At 44.0% G+C, this 20,721-nt stretch overlaps 1 pseudogene; it reads right to left on the bottom strand.

The window, feature by feature from the left end:
• Window positions 1-958: 958 nt before the first annotated feature.
• On the bottom strand, window positions 959-1,077 carry LOC133389747 (5S ribosomal RNA; annotated as a pseudogene).
• Between the last annotated feature and the right edge of the window lie 19,644 nt (window positions 1,078-20,721).

Genomic DNA, 20,721 nt, shown 5'->3' on the forward strand with positions numbered 1-20,721 from the left:
GAAGAACCACTTCTTATTTCAGCAACAATTGGGTTAATATTCCAGGCTTGATGACATCACAGTATAAACAGAGCAGCCTGCCTTATCTCTCTATGTTCAAGAATACAAAACAGATTTAGTTCCCAGCATCAAAACAGTTAGTGGCGTCGTGAAGAAGCAGATTCGTCAAAATAAAATAGACCAAAAAGAGAATAGTCCCAGACAATATAATGTTCCAAAGTTCATATTTTTTATTTTTTTCTCCTCGGAATAGAAATCCCTCTTCTGTTTATATCTTTAGAATGCACTTCCAGGACAGCTTTTTGCAATAGAAACAGAGATAAGCTGTTAATTTCGTGAATAACAGAGAAGAGTTATAGCTCACCCAGAAGTTCTTTAAAGCTGATTCATTTGACAAATCTCTTTTTGCTGCAACAATTTAAACCAAGTAAAAAAAAGATAGAAAGAAGGGTGCTTGCCTGTTAGTCCGTTTTCTCTTTGAAGAAAAGATAAACGTATCGCATTAATCAGATAGAGCTTGTTCAGAAGTCCGTCCGGCATTGCTGGCTGGACCTTTTCTCATAGATTAATGAAATCCAGTCCTCCCAACAAAAACAGGCTTTTGAGGTTAATCTCTACGTTTCTCCCTGCCCGGGAGAAATTTCATCAGTCAAAAAAAAAATGTTCTGACTGATTTATATCTGAATAAGCTTCTTCTGCGGCAGGAGCCCATCTCAAAAGCAGGCACAAGCGAAGTCACCCTTCCCGCGAGCAAGTCAACTTTTTTAAAAAAACAAATGGGTTCCCACACTATCTGGTTCCAATATTTCTCCAAAATCATGGTATTTATTATTTGTTGTTGTTATATGCCTTCAAGTCCATTACGACTAATGGCGACCCTATGAATCTTTTTTGGATATATTCATAGGGTTTTCATGGTAAGAGGTATTCAGAGGTGGTTTACCATTGCCTTCCTCTGAGCCTACAGTACCCGGTATTCCCAGGCGCTCTCCCATCTAAGTACTAACCAGGCCTGACCCTGCTTAGCTTCTGAGATCAGATGAGATTGGGTGTGTTCAGGGTAGTATGGCCGTAGATTTATTATTTACATGATTTTAAAATCATAAACCTTCCATTCTGACTGGCACCCAAATATCTTGTGGTTGTAGTGACTGAGAACTTTTTTTGGGGGGGGCATCTGCTCAGGCCCAGGGATATTTCTGAACTGTGTGGGAAGGTTTGGTACAAAGCACAACCACAAAAGCATAAGATGGAGACAAGGCTTTTGGGAAGTCAGCCTAGGGAGCTATAGCGCCCTGCCTACTTTGGCTGTTCCATGTCACCCCCTCTACCAACCCTTGGAAAACTAAAAACTGTCTGCAATCTAAAGTGTATGTGCTGTGTCTGACCGTTTTTAAAGGATTTCTTCACAAAAATATACCAAATAAGTTCCCAACAATGTAGCAATCGAGTAATTTTTTTTTAAAAAAAATCCTTCCTGTACACAGAAGAATTTGAAGACTCTCAACAGGTTTCAAGGCCAAAGGAATTTCATCCATATGATCCCATGGAGATGTGTGCTGCTATTCCTGTACATCTTGAAAGGAACCTGCTATCAGATCCTTTGCTATTTTCTCTCCATATGGCCCTGCTGAAAGGCATGACATTTCATTCCCCAACAGCCCATGCACTCCAAATATTTCAAGACACTTGTGCTAACATACAGACTCATAATTGTCCACTATGCTTACTTAAAAGAGAAAGAAAGTTCACAGCTGATGACCAGGTACCAGAACCTGGTTTTCCAACTAGTGTTGGATTTTTTTATATGAAAGTTGGGGTGGGGGGAAGTTTCCATGAAGAACAATATGCCTTTTTCTCCTCTTAGAAATCTGTGAGTTTAACCTTGACTTCAACACAATGGCATGGCATGTTGAGAGGATGCATCAATTAGGAAGATAGAAGAGAACTTTTATTGTCTCCCTCCAACAAGAACAGAACAACCATCGGAAACTTCTGACAGCATCTTGCTACAACTAAGTCCAGGGCCATCAGGTCTCTAAGGTTGCAGTCCTAACCCCACATACCTGGGAGTAAGCCAGACTTACTTGGTTAGCATTGCATTGTAAACCAAATAAGAGTATCTCATATGCTGCAGAAGATGAGTTTTAAGAAGCAATAGCTGAGTTGGTAATCAAAGAACTCACTCTACCCTCCTGGCGTATGCATGCAGGACAAGATTCAGTTGTACACTTACAGGCCTTTGCCTGTGGAATCAAGGCAGTGGCCTGATCTCCTTTAGTATATTCAGCAGGGGTGAAACAAAGGTTAACTCTGATTGGAACATTCAGGAAGGAAGGAAAGTGGATAGCTAGGGGAAGGGGAGGGATTGGTGTAACAAAAGATGAGAACAGACTTACAAATATATATTCCTTTTAACCCCTTATCCTGGCATAAAATGTTGGAGTTTATCTTCACTTCATGATCCTGGACCATTTAGGATCACACTGGTCTGTCTTAGAGCAGCGGAGTGTTATTTTAATTCCCCTTCTCGCTTGTGGATACATCCCGCAAGTGCAGGGCCTAACCTGACTTGTTGCCTTTAGCTGTTACTGTGAATACACACTCTCGCCGGGCACCCTAAAAGGCAATGGAGAAAGCAGTCCTGAAGAGCGAGGTTTCACATTCTGACCAACATACCAAGGTGGCCTGGCTAGCTAGATGGGCCAGGAGGGAGTAAGTGATTGGTCTCCTCAAGTCCTGCCAGGGAACTGCTTGGTGGGCATGGAAAGAATTGTAGGGGTCAGGGAACCTCTGATCCTTGCAGAAGAAGGCCATTGCCTCCAAATGTATGGTCAGTGTGTTGGGCGCCACGCCGTTACTTTCAAGTGTGCTAGGTAGCAGAGAACCATTGTTTCTGAAGTTGGCCAAGCACCAAGGAAACCCTGTGCTCTGGAAAACTTTAGGAAAGCTTTCCCGGCAGCATTGAAGCAACGGAAGGTTGAAGCCCAGCAAGGGAACAAAGTGCGGAGAGACGTGCAGCAGGCCCTTTTATAAAGGTTACCACTCTGCCCCCTCCATGGGATCCTGCAAAGCCTCAAGAGATTGGCTGAGGGGTTGTGAGATCCCAGGGAAGTCCGGCCCTCCCCTTGCCCTGGAGACAGCTGCACAAACACACAAGTGTACACAACACATGGAACTTTGTTTTGCCCAGGCACCTGGATTTCCACTTGCTGTCTTGCTGTGCTCCAGTGGCAGACTGATAGCTCACCAATGCTATGCTCCAAGCCAATCACACTAATCCAACTTTGGGGCACAATGTGGATGGGGATGAACATTTGAATGTATGTCTTATTGATTGGAAGCAAACATGGATCAGGAGGAAGCACATCCTCACTCGATTCAAAGTAGTCAATGATACACAAATAGATCAAGGCAACACAGCAACAGCTCTGTTGGCTTGGCAAGGGGATGTATCCATCTTACCCCTGGCACCTACCTTCTGGCTAATTTTGCAGTTTTCTCAAAGGTGTGCAAAAAATTGCTGAAACGTGGAACAGTTTGGAGGGGAGAGGATATTACAAAACACAGAGCCCTCTTTTGGCTGAGCACTAATTAAAACCAGCATAGTGCCCTCCAGATGTTTTGGACTACAACTCCAGTCAGCCCCAGCCAGCATAGCCTGTGGCTAGAAATGAATGGGAGTTACAGTCTACCATGCCTGGTGGGCACCATGTTGGCTACCCTTGCTCTAGTGGCTAGCCACTACATCACACTAGCATTCCAAAAGCAGAAAATCTGCTGCCCGCTTAGTCCGCCCCATCCACCATTTTGATGTCTCATCTCTTATTTTATTGTCTTCCTTTTCCTTTCCAGATTTAATGTAAACTTTTATTGCTCTGCTTCTATCCAGCATGGGAGATTCATATACAGATGCCAGCATTTCTGTGCATAAGTAATACAGATGCAAATGCACATTTGCACCCATGTAATGGCTCTTTGCTGGATCGTCTTTTGGTAGGGACTGGAGGGTGCACCCTCATTCAGGGCCACTAGTTGTAGTGCACAATTAAGTCACTAGAGCTGGATCAGGATCCTTAACTTGAAGTAAATCCATTCTCACTCCCTCAGTGCCTTCATTTTTCCAACACTCCTTTTTCAGTTACGCTTTTCTGTTTCTCAGCTTTGGTCACACTGTATTTCTGGAAATCCTTACTACCAGACATGAGTACCTGCTGCATGTTTTAAAGCTCTTTTTTCAAAAGCACCTAACATTCATCAATTCATTGCTGCATTTTCTGATTGGACAGTTTGCACTACTGGTAACCCTTTGTTCTGTTTAAGCTTGGATGTATTTTTCATTCTTCTACTTTTCCATGCTTGTTGTTAGTTCTCAATGTTTTTCTCCCCATCTCCTTGTTCTACCTTGCTCCCTTTCTTCTTTCTTTTATGTAATATTACGTTATCAGCCCATTGTACTATTCTTTATTGATTGTACAGTACATTGTACAGTACACAAGTGTTTTATTACTGTTTGTTGGTTATGGTACAAAATCTAGTGGGCTAGGTGCTTTGGTGTTGGTGTCATTGTTGTGTTTTTATGATTATTTTTTTGTAAGCCTCCTTGAGGGCCTTTGGTCAAAAGGCAGGGTAGAAATAAATTTAATAATAATAATGATTAGTTACCAATATTCAAATAATGTCCAATTATTGAGTGAATTTGGAAACAGGTTGGTATACATGTGAAATGCCACCAGCAAATGATCTCAGTGGCAACTGTATAATCCCTATTTAGCCTTGCATAAGGCTAACCTACCTTACAGGTTTGTTGTGAGAATAATGTGGGATAACCCCTATGTCTCCATCTCGAGTTTCTTGGAGGATGGGCAGGACACAAAAGCAGTAGTGATGAATAGTAGTCGTTGTTCCAAAATAACATACTAGGGAGGAAACTACGCTAGTGTCAAAGGAACGGTGTGGATCTACATCCTGCCTTTAGCTTTCTCCTGAAATGCTAATTCATCAGAGCAACAATAAGAGGTCTTGCAGATGGCAGGTTTAATTTTTTCCTGTAGTTGACTTTAATAAGACAGGTTAACCCCTGCTACTGAAAGATTTAGATCACATTGCTGACACAAAGATGCAGAGAAGCCAGATACAATAAGAGCTGTGTGCTTAATATGAGCCATCTAAGCAGCTGCTGCTGCCTCTGCCTTATCCGCAGCAAGCAGCTGTAAGCTGGAATGCCTTCAGCGGACATCTCCATGCAGACAGTAAGAAATCCCTTACAGTGCGGGGGTTAAGAGCCAAAAATCAACCTAACCTTGCATTTTGTGATAAAAGCAAGCTACTTGGTATGGTTGATCTTTAGACACACACCCCAATGATTTTAGTAGCGGTGTCATTCTCTCTACTGGGGCAATAACCCCCCTTGATATATTAAGATATGAAAACTCAGACATTCGGTTCCCCCCTGTAACTTTGCTCCTACTTGAGATACAAGAATGATTCTGGTCTCAAAATTTAACATTTTGAATGCCAATTGTGAGAGAAATAATGGCATGCATCCCGCTCCCGGGAGGCCTGTAGACCTTTGATATTTTATGATACTGAAAATTCAGACATTCCATTGTCTTCTGGGTAATTTTGCTCCTATTTGAGACATCTCCAGTCTGACATTTCAGGAAGGATCTGACCAACCACTACAGGTGAGATATGTGGCCAGAACCTAGAGAGATGGGCTGCTGTTTAATACTGTAACTGAAACTACAGCTGAAACGAGTATTCACAAATATTTGAAACTCACTGAATTTTGTAGGCTTGCCATTAATTTCTTGAATGAGACATTTCAAAGCAAAATTTGAACTTGCATTTTTAATGTGAAATTATGTGGATATAGATATAGAATCATAGAACCATAGAATAGTAGAGTTGGAAAGGGCCTATAAGGCCATCAAGTCCAACCCCCTGCTCAATGCAGGAAACCAAATCAAAGCATTCCCAACATATGGCTGTCCAGCTGCCTCTTGAATGCCTCCAGTGTCAGAGAGCCCACTACCTCTCTAGGTAATTGGTTCCATTGTCATATGGCTCTAACAGTTAGGAGGTTTTTCCTGATGTCCAGTCAAAATCATATCTAAAATCATATAGATATGATTTTAGCATATTTCTAATATAAAATCTCTTTAAGCTGTCAGGTGCCACATACAAAATACCACTTTGTGTTACCTGTCAGATGCTGTAAGTTGTTGTTGTTGTTATCCCACCCTTCTCCCAGCAGGAGCTCAGAGCAGCAAACAAAACACTAAAAATACTCTAAAACATCTTTAAAAAGACTTTAAAATATATTAAAACAAAACATCTTTAAAAACATATTAAAACATCTTTGAAAACATCTTCTTCTAAAAAAATGTTAAAAACATCTTTAAAAGCAATTCCAACACAGATGCAGATGGGAATAAGGTCTCTACTTAAAAGGCTTGTTGAAAGAGGAAGGTCTTCAGTAGGCATCAAAAAGATAACACAGATGGTGCCTGTCTAATATTTAAAGGAAGGAAAATCCAAACTATTGAATACTATCTAATAGTAAATATTATTGCATGTCATACTGTCAAAGATAATGTACCACTGGTTTTCAAACCATTTTCTGGGGAATTCTGAGTTCTTTGGAAGTTTATCAGGGCTCCTCAATGAGAAGAACAATTGAAAGGCATCTTGCCCACCATTACAGAACTCCCTCTGCAATGTGCAGCCACAGGGGTCTGTCGGGTGTATTCTTTAGGGGACACACATACACACACTAACAGTGGGTGATGGTGCAGTTCAACACTTCTCCATGTGAACTCAGCTCATGCTTCCATTTGACGGATGTCAATGTGAAAAGTGAAGGTCAAAAGTTTGAAACCCAATGTGATAAAGCATTGCATGTCAGCTATCAGTACTGTCACTTGCTAAATACTATTGTATGTCACCCATTAAGTATTGTCAAAACTATTGATAACTGTGTTATTAACAGATATCAAATACTGAAATCAGATATCTTGCTTTTTGACCTTAGTTCCCAAAGCAGTTTACAAAATGCATAAAATACGACTGTGGCATTACAAACTTTACTCTTGAAAAATTCAAACTATGAAATGAATGGATCCATGAGGAAAGGTATTTGAAGAGGATGGAGAATAGGAAAATAGGTTGAAACATAGAATTTTAAAGGACTGAACTCAAAACAGAAGCAGACAACAAAGAAACAAACAAAAAAGCTCTCACATAAGGGCAAAACCTAATTACTCTTAAGAGGGAAGGAGAACAGCAGAAGCTATGCTGAGGGCCAATGTTATGTGATCCATGTGCTTTAAAAAGCATGCTTAAACTTGGAAGAAAAAGCTAAAGATCACCCCCACCCCTGGTCATTATGCCCTGTGCTTGTTATTTGTAATGAACTGCTTGGGGGGGACCAGTAGTCTGGGTGGGATAGAAGGAGGGCAGGAAACTGGTGCAGGCATGTTCCAACTCAGGGCAACTTCTTCTTCAAAACTAGCAGCATGTAGTTTGGCCCAGGGCTGATGCAGGGGCAGGTATATGATGCTGTCTTTGCCTCCCTGCCGTCCTCTCCTGTTTCCCTCTTATAGGGCAGCTGGTCTTACATGGGCACTGTGGTGGTAGAAGGAAGGGACAGTCCAGCTGAACAAAGAGTAGGAGTGTGATGGTGTCTGTCTGCCTGCCTCTTTCACACAAGGTAATTGGTTTTACATTACAGTATGCTATTTCCTTATCCAGCAATAGCTCTTTTTATGTTAGACATGCAATGGAACTTTCTTCTAGGCAACTATCTATGGGATCACAGACTGGCTCTGAGAACTTTTCACTAGCTTTTATCATCATTAAGGATGGGAGCTGCTTGCTGCAGCTGGTCCAATTGCATTCTGTTGGACTAACAGGTGGTTTCTTTCCATTTTAGTCTTCCCCATCTATTCCATGTCTACTGTTCCATTTTTTTTTCTTTTGAAGAAATATCAATATTGCAGTTTTTGCTTCTGAGAAAAGAAAGGAAGCATCTCTGTCTCTCAGTGGTGGCCAGTGACACCCACCCAATCCCCTTCTTCACCGCCTTTTCCTCCTCCTCCTACCTGAATCATATTCCCTATCCCCCAGCCATGAGAGAAAATGAGAGGTCATCTGCCTGCCTGTGTCTGGTCAGTTTCATGTTAGCTTCATCTGCCCTTCTATTTGTGTGTGTTTGTGTGTGTGTGTGTATGAGAGAGAGCGCACCAGATGAGCAAATAGGATGAGTGGGGAAGGTTTTAAAGGGTTAATACCACAGGGTTTAAAATGCAAGCCTAGAGAATCTCACCCACATTAAGGAGATTTTCTCGGCTTCCCTTTTCATCTCTGTAGTATTAATCCTCTAAATGCTGGAACCTCTGTAGGCTTGGTTCGCTCCCTCCCCGCCTGGAGCTAATCCAGTGTTGGGGAAAGCTGTTCAGAGCAAAGCGATTTGCACCTCAGATATATTGCAGACTGTGATGCCCCTGTTATATTTGTACAGTATTTATGGTAAGTGCGGGTTTTGTAGGGTAAATGTGGTAAGTAGAGTGAGTGAGGGGGGGGAGTACATGGGTTGGAATGTTGAAGAATGCTGGGTTGTGATTGGCTGAGCATCTGGGTGGTTGAGGTATAAATGAGAGAATGACAGATGGGTTGTTGTTGGTTCTGGGTTTTGGAGGGATGGATTTGTGTTTAGGCGGGTAGTGAGGCAGGTTTTAGGACTAAGATATATAAAGAGAAAACTATTATATGTAACCACATGCATGTTGACTGAACTTAAAGTAATCTTGTTTATTCCTTGAGTTAATAAATAAATCCTGATCCTTAGCTGGGATATTACAGGGTGGGCAGAGCAAATACCAAAGCTAGGAACAGTATCAATGGTGGCAGTGGTGAAGGGATAGTGTAACAGCAGCAGGTATCCAAAGCAACCCAGGGCTGTAATCTTTAAAGGCAGAAAGATACAGGGGGGTTGTGGCCTGTAAGTGCACCGAGACACTATGTAGCAATCTGTGGAGGAGACTAAGGCACAGTCTCAGGGCAGTCTGGCGTTACAGAGTGTCCGGTGGTGGCTCCTAGTAGTGGGATTGTGAGAGACCTGTGCTGGGGCCAGTGGGAGAGATCCATTACGAGACCAGACCCTGAGTGGGGGCCTGACACAGACTATTTAAAAATCCAGTGCGAAGTCCAAATTCAGAGGAATTCCATCCCATTCCTGATCATAATTAGTTTTAAAGCACTTGAAAAATACCTAGATAAATGGCAGAATTCACACATGATTTGGGCAGCACAATAAATTGGGAAATCACCTTTAGTACCTCCTGATGACTTTTGTTTTTGCATCCTGTGATCTTAAACGTGCAGACAAATAGTTTTCACAATTATCCAGAAAGAAAAACAGAAAAGGAGAGGCCTTTAAATATCCTTGAAACACTGCTGTCCGTTCAAGGTGATTAGCTATGCAACTGTACCTCACTCGGGATTCTTTTCACAGTGCTCTTATCCAAGAAAGACACTATTAACATGGGTTGTTACTTAGTCAAGCTATGGTGTGGTTGCCATCTGTCTTTACCAGTACTAATGGAGGATGTCCTATATGGAGTCCAGAACTAGTGAAGAAAACCTTAGCAACTGGCAAAATTGCCAATTGCCAGTTGTCACTGAATTTGGCCTAAGATGACATTTCATTATGAATGTTGGGGTTCCTGTTTCTGAGTAACATAAGAGGGAAAGAAAATGAGTTTTGAGAAAGACAGTTAAAATTTCTCAGGGCCACACCATATGTACTTAAAGAAATTGAAAAGAGAGGAAGTTCTAGGCTTAATCGACAATATAAAAACTGACAAATCACCGGGCCCGGATGGCATCCACCTGAGAGTTCTCAAAGAACTCAAATGCGAAATTGCTGATCTGCTAACTAAAATATGTAACTTGTCCCTCAGGTCCTCCTCCATGCCTGAGGACTGGAAAGTGGCAAATGGAACACCAATCTTCAAAAAGGGATCCGGGGGGATCCCGGAAATTACAGGCCAGTTAGCTTAACTTCTGTCCCTGGAAAACTGGTAGAAAGTATTATTAAAGCTAGATTAACTAAGCACATAGAAGACAAGCCTTGCTGAAGCGGAGCCAGCATGGCTTCTTGCAAGGGAAAGTCCTGTCTCAGTAACCTATTAGAATTCTCTGAGAGTGTCAACAAGCATATAGATAGAGGTGATCCAGTGGACATAGTGTACTTAGACTTTCAAAAGCTTTTGACAAGGTACCTCACCAAAGACTTCTGAGGAAGCTTAGCAGTCATGGAATAAGAGGAGAGGTCCTCTTGTGGATAAGGAATTGGTTAAGAAGCAGAAAGCAGAGAGTAGGAATAAATGGACAGTTCTCCCAATGGAGAGCTGTAGAAAGTGGAGTCCCTCAAGGATCGGTATTGGGACCTGTACTTTTCAACTTGTTCATTAATGACCGAGAATTAGGAGTGAGCAGTGAAGTGGCCAAGTTTGCTGATGATACTAAATTGTTCAGGGTTGTTAAAACAAAAAGGGAAGAGGACCATCACCGCCCAGGGAGGGAGAGCCATCTGCCTGCTTTGCTGCTGCTGCTGCTTGGCCAACATCTCTGCTCTCTCCTTCTTGGGCTCCTGCTCTGCACTTGGGCACCTTGCAGGACCAGGCCCCAGGTACTCAGCCAGCTGTGCCTGATACTGTTCCACCTGTCCCTTCTCTGGAGGGGATATATAAGCCGGCTGGCTGAGGGGGCTTGGGAGATCCAGTGCCTGCAAGGGAAGAGGACCATCACCGCCCAGGGAGGGAGAGCCATCTGCCTGCTTTGCTGCTGCTGCTGCTGCTTGGCCAACATCTCTGCTCTCTCCTTCTTGGGCTCCTGCTCTGCACGTGGGCACCTTGCAGGACCAGGCCCCAGGTGGCGTTTTACGTGGGAAGAAGAACGGTCTTAGAGCTGGCATTTGGGCGCACAGAATACGGGACTGTGTCTTCTGTGTGGGTTTGAAGTGGATGAATGGGTGTTATATGAGTGTATGTTGTGAGTGAATGTGTATTTTTATGTATATGAGTTTTTTGTATTTATAGTTTATCATGTGCCTCGGGAAGAGATTTTATCATCAAGAGGGGAGACCTGAGGGGGCCCCAATTGCCGTAGTGACGGGTAGAGGGAGGTATGGTGATATGAGAGGGACGTGCCAGGTAAGGAGAACGCAGCCCAGACATGTAGTGGCTGTGCCGCGTTCTGGTCCTTCTCATACCCGCAGGGTTGTTGGTTGTCCTATCTCAGATCTCCAGTTGCTGCTTTTTAATGCCAGATCGGTACATAATAAAACCTCCCTCGTCCATGATTTGATTGTGGACGAGGTGGCCGATCTGGCATGTATAACCGAGACCTGGGTGGGCGAACAGGGAGGAGTTAGTCTGTCCCAGCTCTGCCCACCGGGGTATCTGGTTCAGCATCATGGTAGATCTGAGGGTCGGGGAGGGGGGGTCGCTGTGGTCTATAAGAGTTCCATCTCACTCACCAAGCACCATGTCCATGCAATCACTGGTCTGGAGTGTTTGCACCTTGTGCTGGGCCAGAGGGACAGACTGGGAATCCTTTTGGTGTACCGCCCACCTTGCTGCCCAATGGCTTCCCTAACTGAGCTGACGGAAGTGGTCTCGGAGATACTGTTGAGATCCCCCAGACTATTAGTACTGGGAGATCTCAACATTCATGCTGAGGCTACTTTGTCTGGGGCAGCTCAGGACTTCATGGCCGCCATGACAACCATGGGGCTGTCTCAATATGTTAGTGGCCCAACACATACATCGGGGCATACTCTTGACCTGGTCTTTGCTACTGGACATGGGGATAGTGATCTGGATGTGGGGAGTTTTACATCTCTCCCGTTGTCATGGACAGATCATTGCTTGCTGAAGTTTAGACTTTCAGTAGCCTTTTCCCTCTGCAAGGGTGGGGGACCTATTAAATTGGTCCGCCCCCGGAGACTAATGAATTCTGAAGGTTTTCAAAAGGCTCTGGGGGTTTTTCCGGCTGATAAGACTGGCGCTCCTGTCGAAGCCCTGGTCGATCTGTGGAATACAGAGATGACCCGGGCTGTTGACACGATTGCTCCTGCGCGCCCTCTCCTATGTAGAGCTCATACAGCTCCTTGGTATACTCCGGAGCTGAGAGCGATGAAACAAGACAGGAGGCGGCTTGAGCGGAGATGGAGACGAACTCCCGACGAATGCAATTATGAGCTGGTTCGTGCTTCTACTAAGCTCTATGTAGGAGCGGTGAGGGCGGCAAAAAAACAACATTTCGCCGCCACTATTCAGTCATCTCTCTCACGCCCACGGGAGCTTTTTAAAGTGGTTCGTGGCCTACTTCATCCAGGCCTACAAGATACGGCAGATACATCGGTAGCTCGATGTAATAAATTTGCTGAACACTTCCAGCATAAGATCTCATGCATTCGCCGGGACTTAGACTCCTATTTAATAGCAGTTAATCCTACTGAGGTGTCCAGAGCACAGTCTTGTCATGTTTTGTTGGATGAGATTCAGTTGGTTCAGCTCGAGGATGTGGACAAGGTGCTTGGACAGGTTCGTGCGACCACTTCGGTACTGGATCCTTGCCCCTCTTGGCTAATTAAAACTAGCAAGGAAGGAACAGTTGGCTGGGCCAAGGAAGTGATTAATGCCTCTTTACGAGAGGGAGTGGTCCCTGGCTGTCTGAAAGAGGCGGCAGTGAGACCGCTCCTGAAAAAACCTTCCTTGGACCCAGAGGATGTCAGCAGCTACAGACCAGTAGCCAATGTTCCGTTCCTGGGCAAGATCCTGGAACGTGTGGTTGCTGACCAGCTCCAGGCGCTATTGGATGAAACCGATTATCTAGATCCATTTCAATCGGGGTTCAGGCCTGGTTTTGGCACTGAGACAGCCTTGGTCGCCCTGTTTGATGACCTATGTCGGGAGAGAGACAGAGGGAGTGTAACTCTGTTGATTCTCCTTGACCTCTCAGCGGCTTTTGATACCATTGACCATGGTATCCTTCTGGAGAGGCTTGCGGAATTGGGAGTTGGAGGCACTGCTTGGCAGTGGTTCCGCTCCTACTTAGCGGGTCGTCTCCAGAAGATAGTGCTTGGGGAACATTGCTCGACACCGTGGGTTCTCCATTGTGGGGTCCCGCAGGGTTCGGTTCTGTCTCCCATGCTTTTTAACATTTATATGAAGCCGCTGGGGGCGGTCATCAGGTGTTTTGGAGTGCGCTGTCATCAGTATGCTGATGACACGCAGCTCTACTTCTCCTTTACATCTTCTTCAGGTGAGGCAGTCGACGTGCTGAACCATTGCCTGGCTGCGACAATGGACTGGATGAGAACTAACAAACTGAGACTCAATCCTGACAAGACTGAGATGCTGTTGGTAGATGGTTTCTCTGATCGAATGGTGGATATATACCCTGTCCTGGATGGGGTTACACTCCCCCTAAAGGAACAGGTGCGTAGTCTGGGAGTCATCTTAGACTCTTCCCTCACACTTGAGGCTCATGTAGCCTCGGTGGCCCGGAATGCGTTCTACCAACTTCGGTTGGTAGCCCAGCTACGTCCCTATCTGAGTAAGGAGGACCTCTCATCAGTGGTACATGCTATGGTAACCTCGTGTTTGGACTACTGCAATGCGCTTTACGTAGGGCTACCTTTGAAGACGATTCGGAAGCTACAGCTAGTGCAAAATGCGGCAGCCAGACTGCTAACAAGAACTAAGCGGTCTGAGCATATAACACCTGTGCTAGCCCATTTGCACTGGCTTCCAATATGCTTCCGGGCCAGATTCAAAGTGTTGGTACTTACCTATAAAGCCTTATACGGCGCGGGACCACGATATCTGTCAGAACGCCTCTCCCGATATGAACCGGCCCGTACACTACGGTCTACTACGAAGGCCCTCCTCCGGGTTCCAACTCATAGGGAAGCCCGGAGAGTGGTGACAAGATCTAGGGCCTTCTCAGTGGTGGCCCCCGAACTATGGAATGGTCTCCCCAAGGAGGTGCGCCTGGCGCCGACACTATCATCTTTTCGGCGCCAGGTTAAAACCTTTCTCTTCTCTGAGGCATTTTAATTCTTGTTAATTGTAAATTATTATATTTTGATTTTAGACTGTACAGTTTTGTGTACAGTTTTGTGTTATTTTTATTGTATTTTTAATGTTCACCGCCCAGAGAGCTGTTGCTAGTCGGGCGGTATATAAGCTTAATTAAATAAATAAATAAAATAAAATAAAAAGGGATTGCGAAGAGCTCCAAAAAGACCTCTCCAAACTGAGTGAATGGGCGGAAAAATGGCAAATGCAATTCAATATAAACAAGTGTAAAATTATGCATATTGGAGCAAAAAATCTGAATTTCACATATACGCTCATGGGGTCTGAACTGGCGGTGTCCGACCAGGAGAGAGACCTTGGGGTTATAGTGGACAGCACAATGAAAATGTCGACCCAGTGTGCGGCAGCTGTGAAAAAGGCAAATTCCATGCTAGGGATAATTAGGAAAGGTATTGAAAATAAAACAGCCGATATCTTCATGCCGTTGTATTAATCTATGGTGCGGCCATATTTGGAATACTGTGTACAGTTCTGGTCGACTCATCTCAAAAAGGATATTATAGAGTTGGAAAAGGTTCAGAAGAGGGCAACCAGAATGATCAAGGGGATAGAGCGACTCCCTTATGAGGAAACGTTGCAGCATTTGGGGCTTTTTAGTTTAGAGAAAAGGCGGGTCAGAGGAGGCATGATAGAAGTGTATAAAATTATGCATGGCATTGAGAAAGTGGATAGAGAAAAGCTTTTCTTCCTCTCTCATAATATTAGAACTCGTGGACATTCATGTGGTTCTCAGGTGGTCTCCTATCCAGGCTCTGACCAGATCCAGACCTGCTTAGCTTCAGCAAGGTGGTGGCCTCATGTGCCTTCAGACCATAGCCTAATTTGTGCAATAAACACATGCATAAGCTGCATTAATGCAGCCCTAGTAAAGGCCATGACCATGGTATTCCCAATCTCTATGTATGGCATGTGTTAGCCAAGTGAGAAGACTCTTCTCACCTTTCATGCTGATTGCCTTGTACATAGGGACCCTACTGGAACCCTGCTCCCCCCCAAAAAAGGTGTGTATGATCCCCTGTCACCCTGAAAAACTGCACCCCTGAGTGGAGACTTTTGTTTTGAAAAACTCTAGCTCTCCAGACAGGGCAAGGACACAGAGACAGGGTAGACAAAGCAGAAGCAGAGACTGGAAGAATCTGGCTGACTGAAGCAGAGCAAAGTTAGAATCTATCGGGTCAGAATGCAGGGGTGGAGCTGGTGCTGAACATGGTTGTGGACAGACAACAATACAAGGAAAGTCTTTCCAAAGGTGCTGTAGATTTAGTTTTTCCCCAGAAATAGCCTCAGAAATGTTGAGTTGTAAGATCTTTTTTCAAGGATATTACCCACCCTTTACCCTAAGGTCCCAGGGTAGGTTTCATAAACTAAAATTATACAGCCACAAGAGTACCTGTATATTATAGCCAGCATGGATTTTTCATATTCCGCCATGTTAAATTGAAAATACGCCTCATGCCATTCTGTTGCTTCCCATAAGCTCATTTCAAAACAAAATCTTACAAAACTTATGGTCCTAAACTCAGAAATGCTTGCTTAACAACCCTCTAACTTTTCATGGTGATACACAAAACACTCAGAGAGAATCCAGAATTCAAAGTCTAAAACAAAACAAAACAAAATCCAGATCCTGTTGGACTTTTTTCTGTCAGTGGTTTCATAATTTGTTGAAATTAATTAAAAACCAGCCATGTTCACAGAGTATGCGTAATCCTGTTACTGGCCTTGCCCCATACTCTGACCTTCATCTTCTGCGGTTTAATTAAAAATGCATGGCTGATTTTTAATTAATTTAAGAAAATTAACATTGTAGTCTATGATAGTACAGGCATGCTCAGTAAGAACTGTCAGTTGTTTTGCTTGGCTAATCAGGAGGCTACACCCTGACAGAGCTCCAGTGGCTAGAATGGTTTAACAGTCAGCCTCTCTTCCCAGAGAATTCTGATGACTGTAGCTCTGTGACGTGAATAGGGTGTCTCGTAACAACTCTCTGCACCCTTCACAAACTACATTTCCCAGGATTCTCTGGGGGGAAGCCATGATTGTTTAAAGTGGAATATATGTCTGGTGTGGATGTGGCCAGGGACAGCTTTGGTTTAAATTTGGGTGGGAGACCACACGTATCTGCTGTAGAATAAAAAGTTGGGGGAAACCCTGAAAAATAACGATACTGTTAATGATGTTTTTTCTTTTGGAAGGGAAAGTGGCTTTCCCTCTGTCCAGTGCCCACCCACCCAATCTCATCCCATCCCTCCTTCCCCATCCCCTTCCTCCCCTTTTCCTCCTCCTCCCCTCCTCTCCCTCCCCCTCCCTGCCCCTCCTCCAGGTTTCACCTATCCTAAACAGGTTTGCACAGGAATAAATCCCATTGAACTCAATAAGCATGCAAATTATCAAATCTGCCTTCCTCCCCCTCCCTCCTATCCCCTCTCTCCTTCTCCTCCCCTCCCCCTCCCTCCCTCCCCTTCCTCTTTATAGCTCTATAAAAGAATGTTTTTGCTTATTGATTATGTATATTGAGTTCCCCATTAGCCATACATGTATGTATATATAAAATTCCCCATCACCCTCCTGTCCCCCTCTCCTGTCCCCCACCTTTCCCTCCCCCTCCCTTCCTCCATCCCCTCTCTTCTCCCCTCCTCCTCTCCCCCTTCTCCTCTTCCCCCATGATCAGTTTCACCTATCCAAACATGATTCCCATTGAACTTAATAAGCATGCAAGTGGTCAAATCTGCCTTCTCCCTCCCCTCCCCTCCCCTCTCCCTCTTTTCTTCATCTTTGGAGATGCAGTCCTGATTGCAGGTATTGCCACCACTCACTATATGCTCAAAGGCACATTACCAAATTCTTCCAAGCTACACAGGAAGTGGATTGGACTGTGAAAGACCAACCCAAATTGTGTTTGCCCTCCAAATCTGTAAAAATGCAGTACAATATCTCAGAGAGGAGGTCAGATCCCCTGGTGCATTCACTATAGCTGCCCAATTTCCCTGCTTTTTAAAGTTGGATATAAATATTTGTTGGCTACAGGAACGTTCTTAAACTGCAAGGGTTTTTTTTTGCCTGTTAGTGAATACATGTTAAAGCCTTGTGAAACCTTATATGCCATGCTAATAAAATCCCACATAGTATGACCACTCCATCCTGACTGCCCACTCTTCCATTTATTTCTTTTGTTGTGTCCTCAGTTCTGATTTCATGTGATGTGCATACTTTGATGCTTCATCTCTGTTTCCAAGCCTTCATTTACCCTTATCTGATTTCTACCGGTAACCCTTTGCCCACCTGTATTACCTTCCTGGTCTAATATATGATTTCCCCCTCCTTTTGCTGCATATAATGTGCTTCTCCACCTCTCTAGGCTGCCTTTTTCTGAAAATTCAGAGATGTCATATGCGATTGTGACAGCGTGGGAGGATGGAGCCACAATGTTGTAAACCAATTTCTATCCGGCTATAACCACACTGGTTTTGTAATCATAAAAATAATGTCACCATTGAAAATGTAAATAAAGTATGCACTGTTAGAACGTTTAGGTCTCTCTTTTACTTTAGCACTGCAATGAGGGTCCAGGTGTTATTGTGCACAGAAGCAAGCATCGAATCAATACTGAAGACAGAGAGGAACAAGTGCTCCCTCATGGCTTATAACACCCAGGATGATCTTTGAAGGTACAGTGAATGGATTTTAAGACTGTGTCCAGGAATGCTGGAAACGATGCAGCTCCCAAATGACATTAGCAGCGTTCATTGTCCCCGGCTTTTCTTTGCAAACAAGGCAGAGAGTAATTGAAAATGACTCTGGTCCATTAGCTACGAACCTTGCAGCCACCACGCCTGTCTTTTGCATTATCCCAGAGTACAGCTGTGCTCTGCCAAAACCTTACACTTTACTGTCAGAAAGAGAAGGAGCTTTGATAAAAGACTAAGTGTTTTGAGGGATCGGAAGTTTTTACTAAAAGTTGTTTTCAGTTTCCTGAGCTAGATTTCCATTCCCACTTCACTCTTGAGTTCTTGTGCAGTGTGTCTTTAACAGGAGATTCTCTTCTCTTGTTTTCCGTTCACAAAGAGATGCCATGTGCCCCCAGTCGGGCTCCCTATCAGTGGAAGTCCTAAGATCCATTGATTGAAGAGAACAAGAGTTTGTCCCCACTGCAAATGTCCCCAGATGCAGTACTTTTCCTTTTCCCAGAGGAGTACAATGCTGGCATTCACTTTTATGGGAGAAAATAAAGAAGTGCACCCACTTAAAATCAAGTAAAAGCCAGACTGAGCCCCCAGGCTGCCAGTTGCTGATTTCTATGCTAGTATAACAAGGAGACACACAGTTCCCAAGGCTGGTTCCCACCCTCCACACGTTTTCTTTTTTGGTGCTGAGCCAAGTATCATTTTGGGACACATTTGGGGGATTGTAGGGTGTGAAATCAAAACTCCCAATAAAACATGCCTTTAATTTGCTGCTTCTGTGATTGTTCTGTTCACATCTTCACCTTATAGCACTGCACCATCATGAATCTCATGGTACAAGGCAGAAAAAGAGCCACCCCAGTTGCCTTTCTGCACTGCATTGTGAGCCTCTGCAGCAAAGCAGCACCGGAAGGTAGGTTAGTTACCTGTTAGTTGCCTGGCAACTGCAAACTGCTGAGAAGGTTGGGAGTGTTGCCACCACTTTCCCTGTCTCCCTGTCCCTGTTATAATAGGCAAACTTTGCCCATGTTTGTAGTCCCTCCTCCCCTTGAAGGATCAATGAAAGGGAGAGTCCATCTTCATAGCCCCCTAATGAGGGTGCCAAGTTAGGTCTGATGTTTTGGTTCAGCCCTATATGTTAAATGTAGGATTAGCAAAATGCCTGTACTTTTGATGGACAGAGTATTGTGTGTAGGAGGAAGACTTTTATATTACAAGGAGATCAGAAGATGCAAATAGGTTACTATGTAGGATTCCTGAAAGTGACCCTTGGGGTGCCAATGTCAAAGATTATAGGCAGGTTTCGCCTTTTCTGCAATACTTTAATGTGCAGCACTTCAGAGTTCCCTATCAGAATGACTGGCAACCCTTCACTAATATGGGAGAAAGTTAATGGTTGTGTTCCAGGTGTGGGCTAAATCCATTCCATACCCAGCTATTGATATTTAAACCACCTTCTGTGTGCAAAGCCCCATCTTGGGTGGGAAGGAATGTTTAAAACTCATCCCCCCAATAGACAATCATTTTTTCCAGTACAGAACATGTTGTATTACAGGGCTGAGGGACTTGTGGCCCTCCAGATGTTGGAGTCCAACTGCTGTCAGCCCCAACCTGTCTGGCTGATTGTCAGGGATGATGGTTGTAGTCCAACAACATCTGGGGGGCCACCAGTCCCCTAGGCCCTGTTGTACCAAGTGAGTGACAGAGGATTTCATAGTGGTGGTGATGGAGTTTGAGTTGGTTTCCTACAACTCTTTCTCAACAAAATATTTTACCCTAAATATCTGAAGAACAGCACACAGATTTTTCGCATGGATTTGGATTTATTACTGGTTTCCCCTTATCATTCCAATGTCTCCCTATGATCTCGGCTTCTTTTTTCCTCTCTGCTTCACCTTTAGTTCTATTTTTCTCTGTGTTGTTGCTTTCTCCTCACTCCCCCCTGGCACTCTTGCATTTCTTCATTCTTGTGCTTTTTGCTTCATTCTGAGGGCTGAATCTGGCTAAGTACAATTGCTTAGTGGAAAGATTTTGTGTATATGTGATAGTTATTATTGTTACCATTTGTAACAATATCCAAAATCCACCGGTGTGTGACACCTTTATTGGGACCAACCAAAATGTCACAAAAATGTGGCAAACTTTGGGTTCTCCAGAATTCTTCAACAAGGAAGATGCTCCATCAAGCAGGGTGGTGGTGGTGGTAGAGGGAGTACAAAAATTAGCCTGATGTTGTAGCCATGAAGTCATTTTTATAGACTTAGTTTCCAGATGGAGATTATAGGTTGAAGTCCCTCCCAGCCCCAGGTATTACAGATAACAGGTTACAGTACATACCTGGGAGTCTGGGATAAAGAAGCAATGACTGCTCCCCATCTCTGAGAAATTAAAATCTGGCTGGTAACACACAGGTTCCTGGCCTTGGCAGACAGCAGAAGTAAAGAGAAATCTGACAGTCTCTAATTTAGCAAAACGAGGGATTAATTTTGGATGGGTGAACAAGTCACTTGAAGTTAAACAGTATTATGTAGTGGTTGGAGGTGATGTAACCCTCAAAATGCAAAGTCCACATGGTGGAAAATCATATTCCTCCATAGATTCTGTCTGAATGGCTAGATCAGTATTCTTCAAGGCTCACAAAAAGGAAAGGTATTCGTGTTGGTCCACATAAAAAAAAACATAATGTATAGTTGGGCAGTACCTTACTTGGAACAAAGCAAAATGTCACACAACAGTGGCAATCTTTTGAGTTCTCCAGAACTCTTCATCACGTAAGATGTTACACCAAGCAGGGAATAAGAGGATGGGGGGGGAGTACAAATCCAGGCTGATATTTTAGCTATGAGATCAGTTAGTAGATTCAG

The sequence above is a fragment of the Rhineura floridana genome, chromosome 7 (assembly GCF_030035675.1).
Source record: "Rhineura floridana isolate rRhiFlo1 chromosome 7, rRhiFlo1.hap2, whole genome shotgun sequence".
NCBI lineage: Eukaryota > Metazoa > Chordata > Lepidosauria > Squamata > Rhineuridae > Rhineura > Rhineura floridana.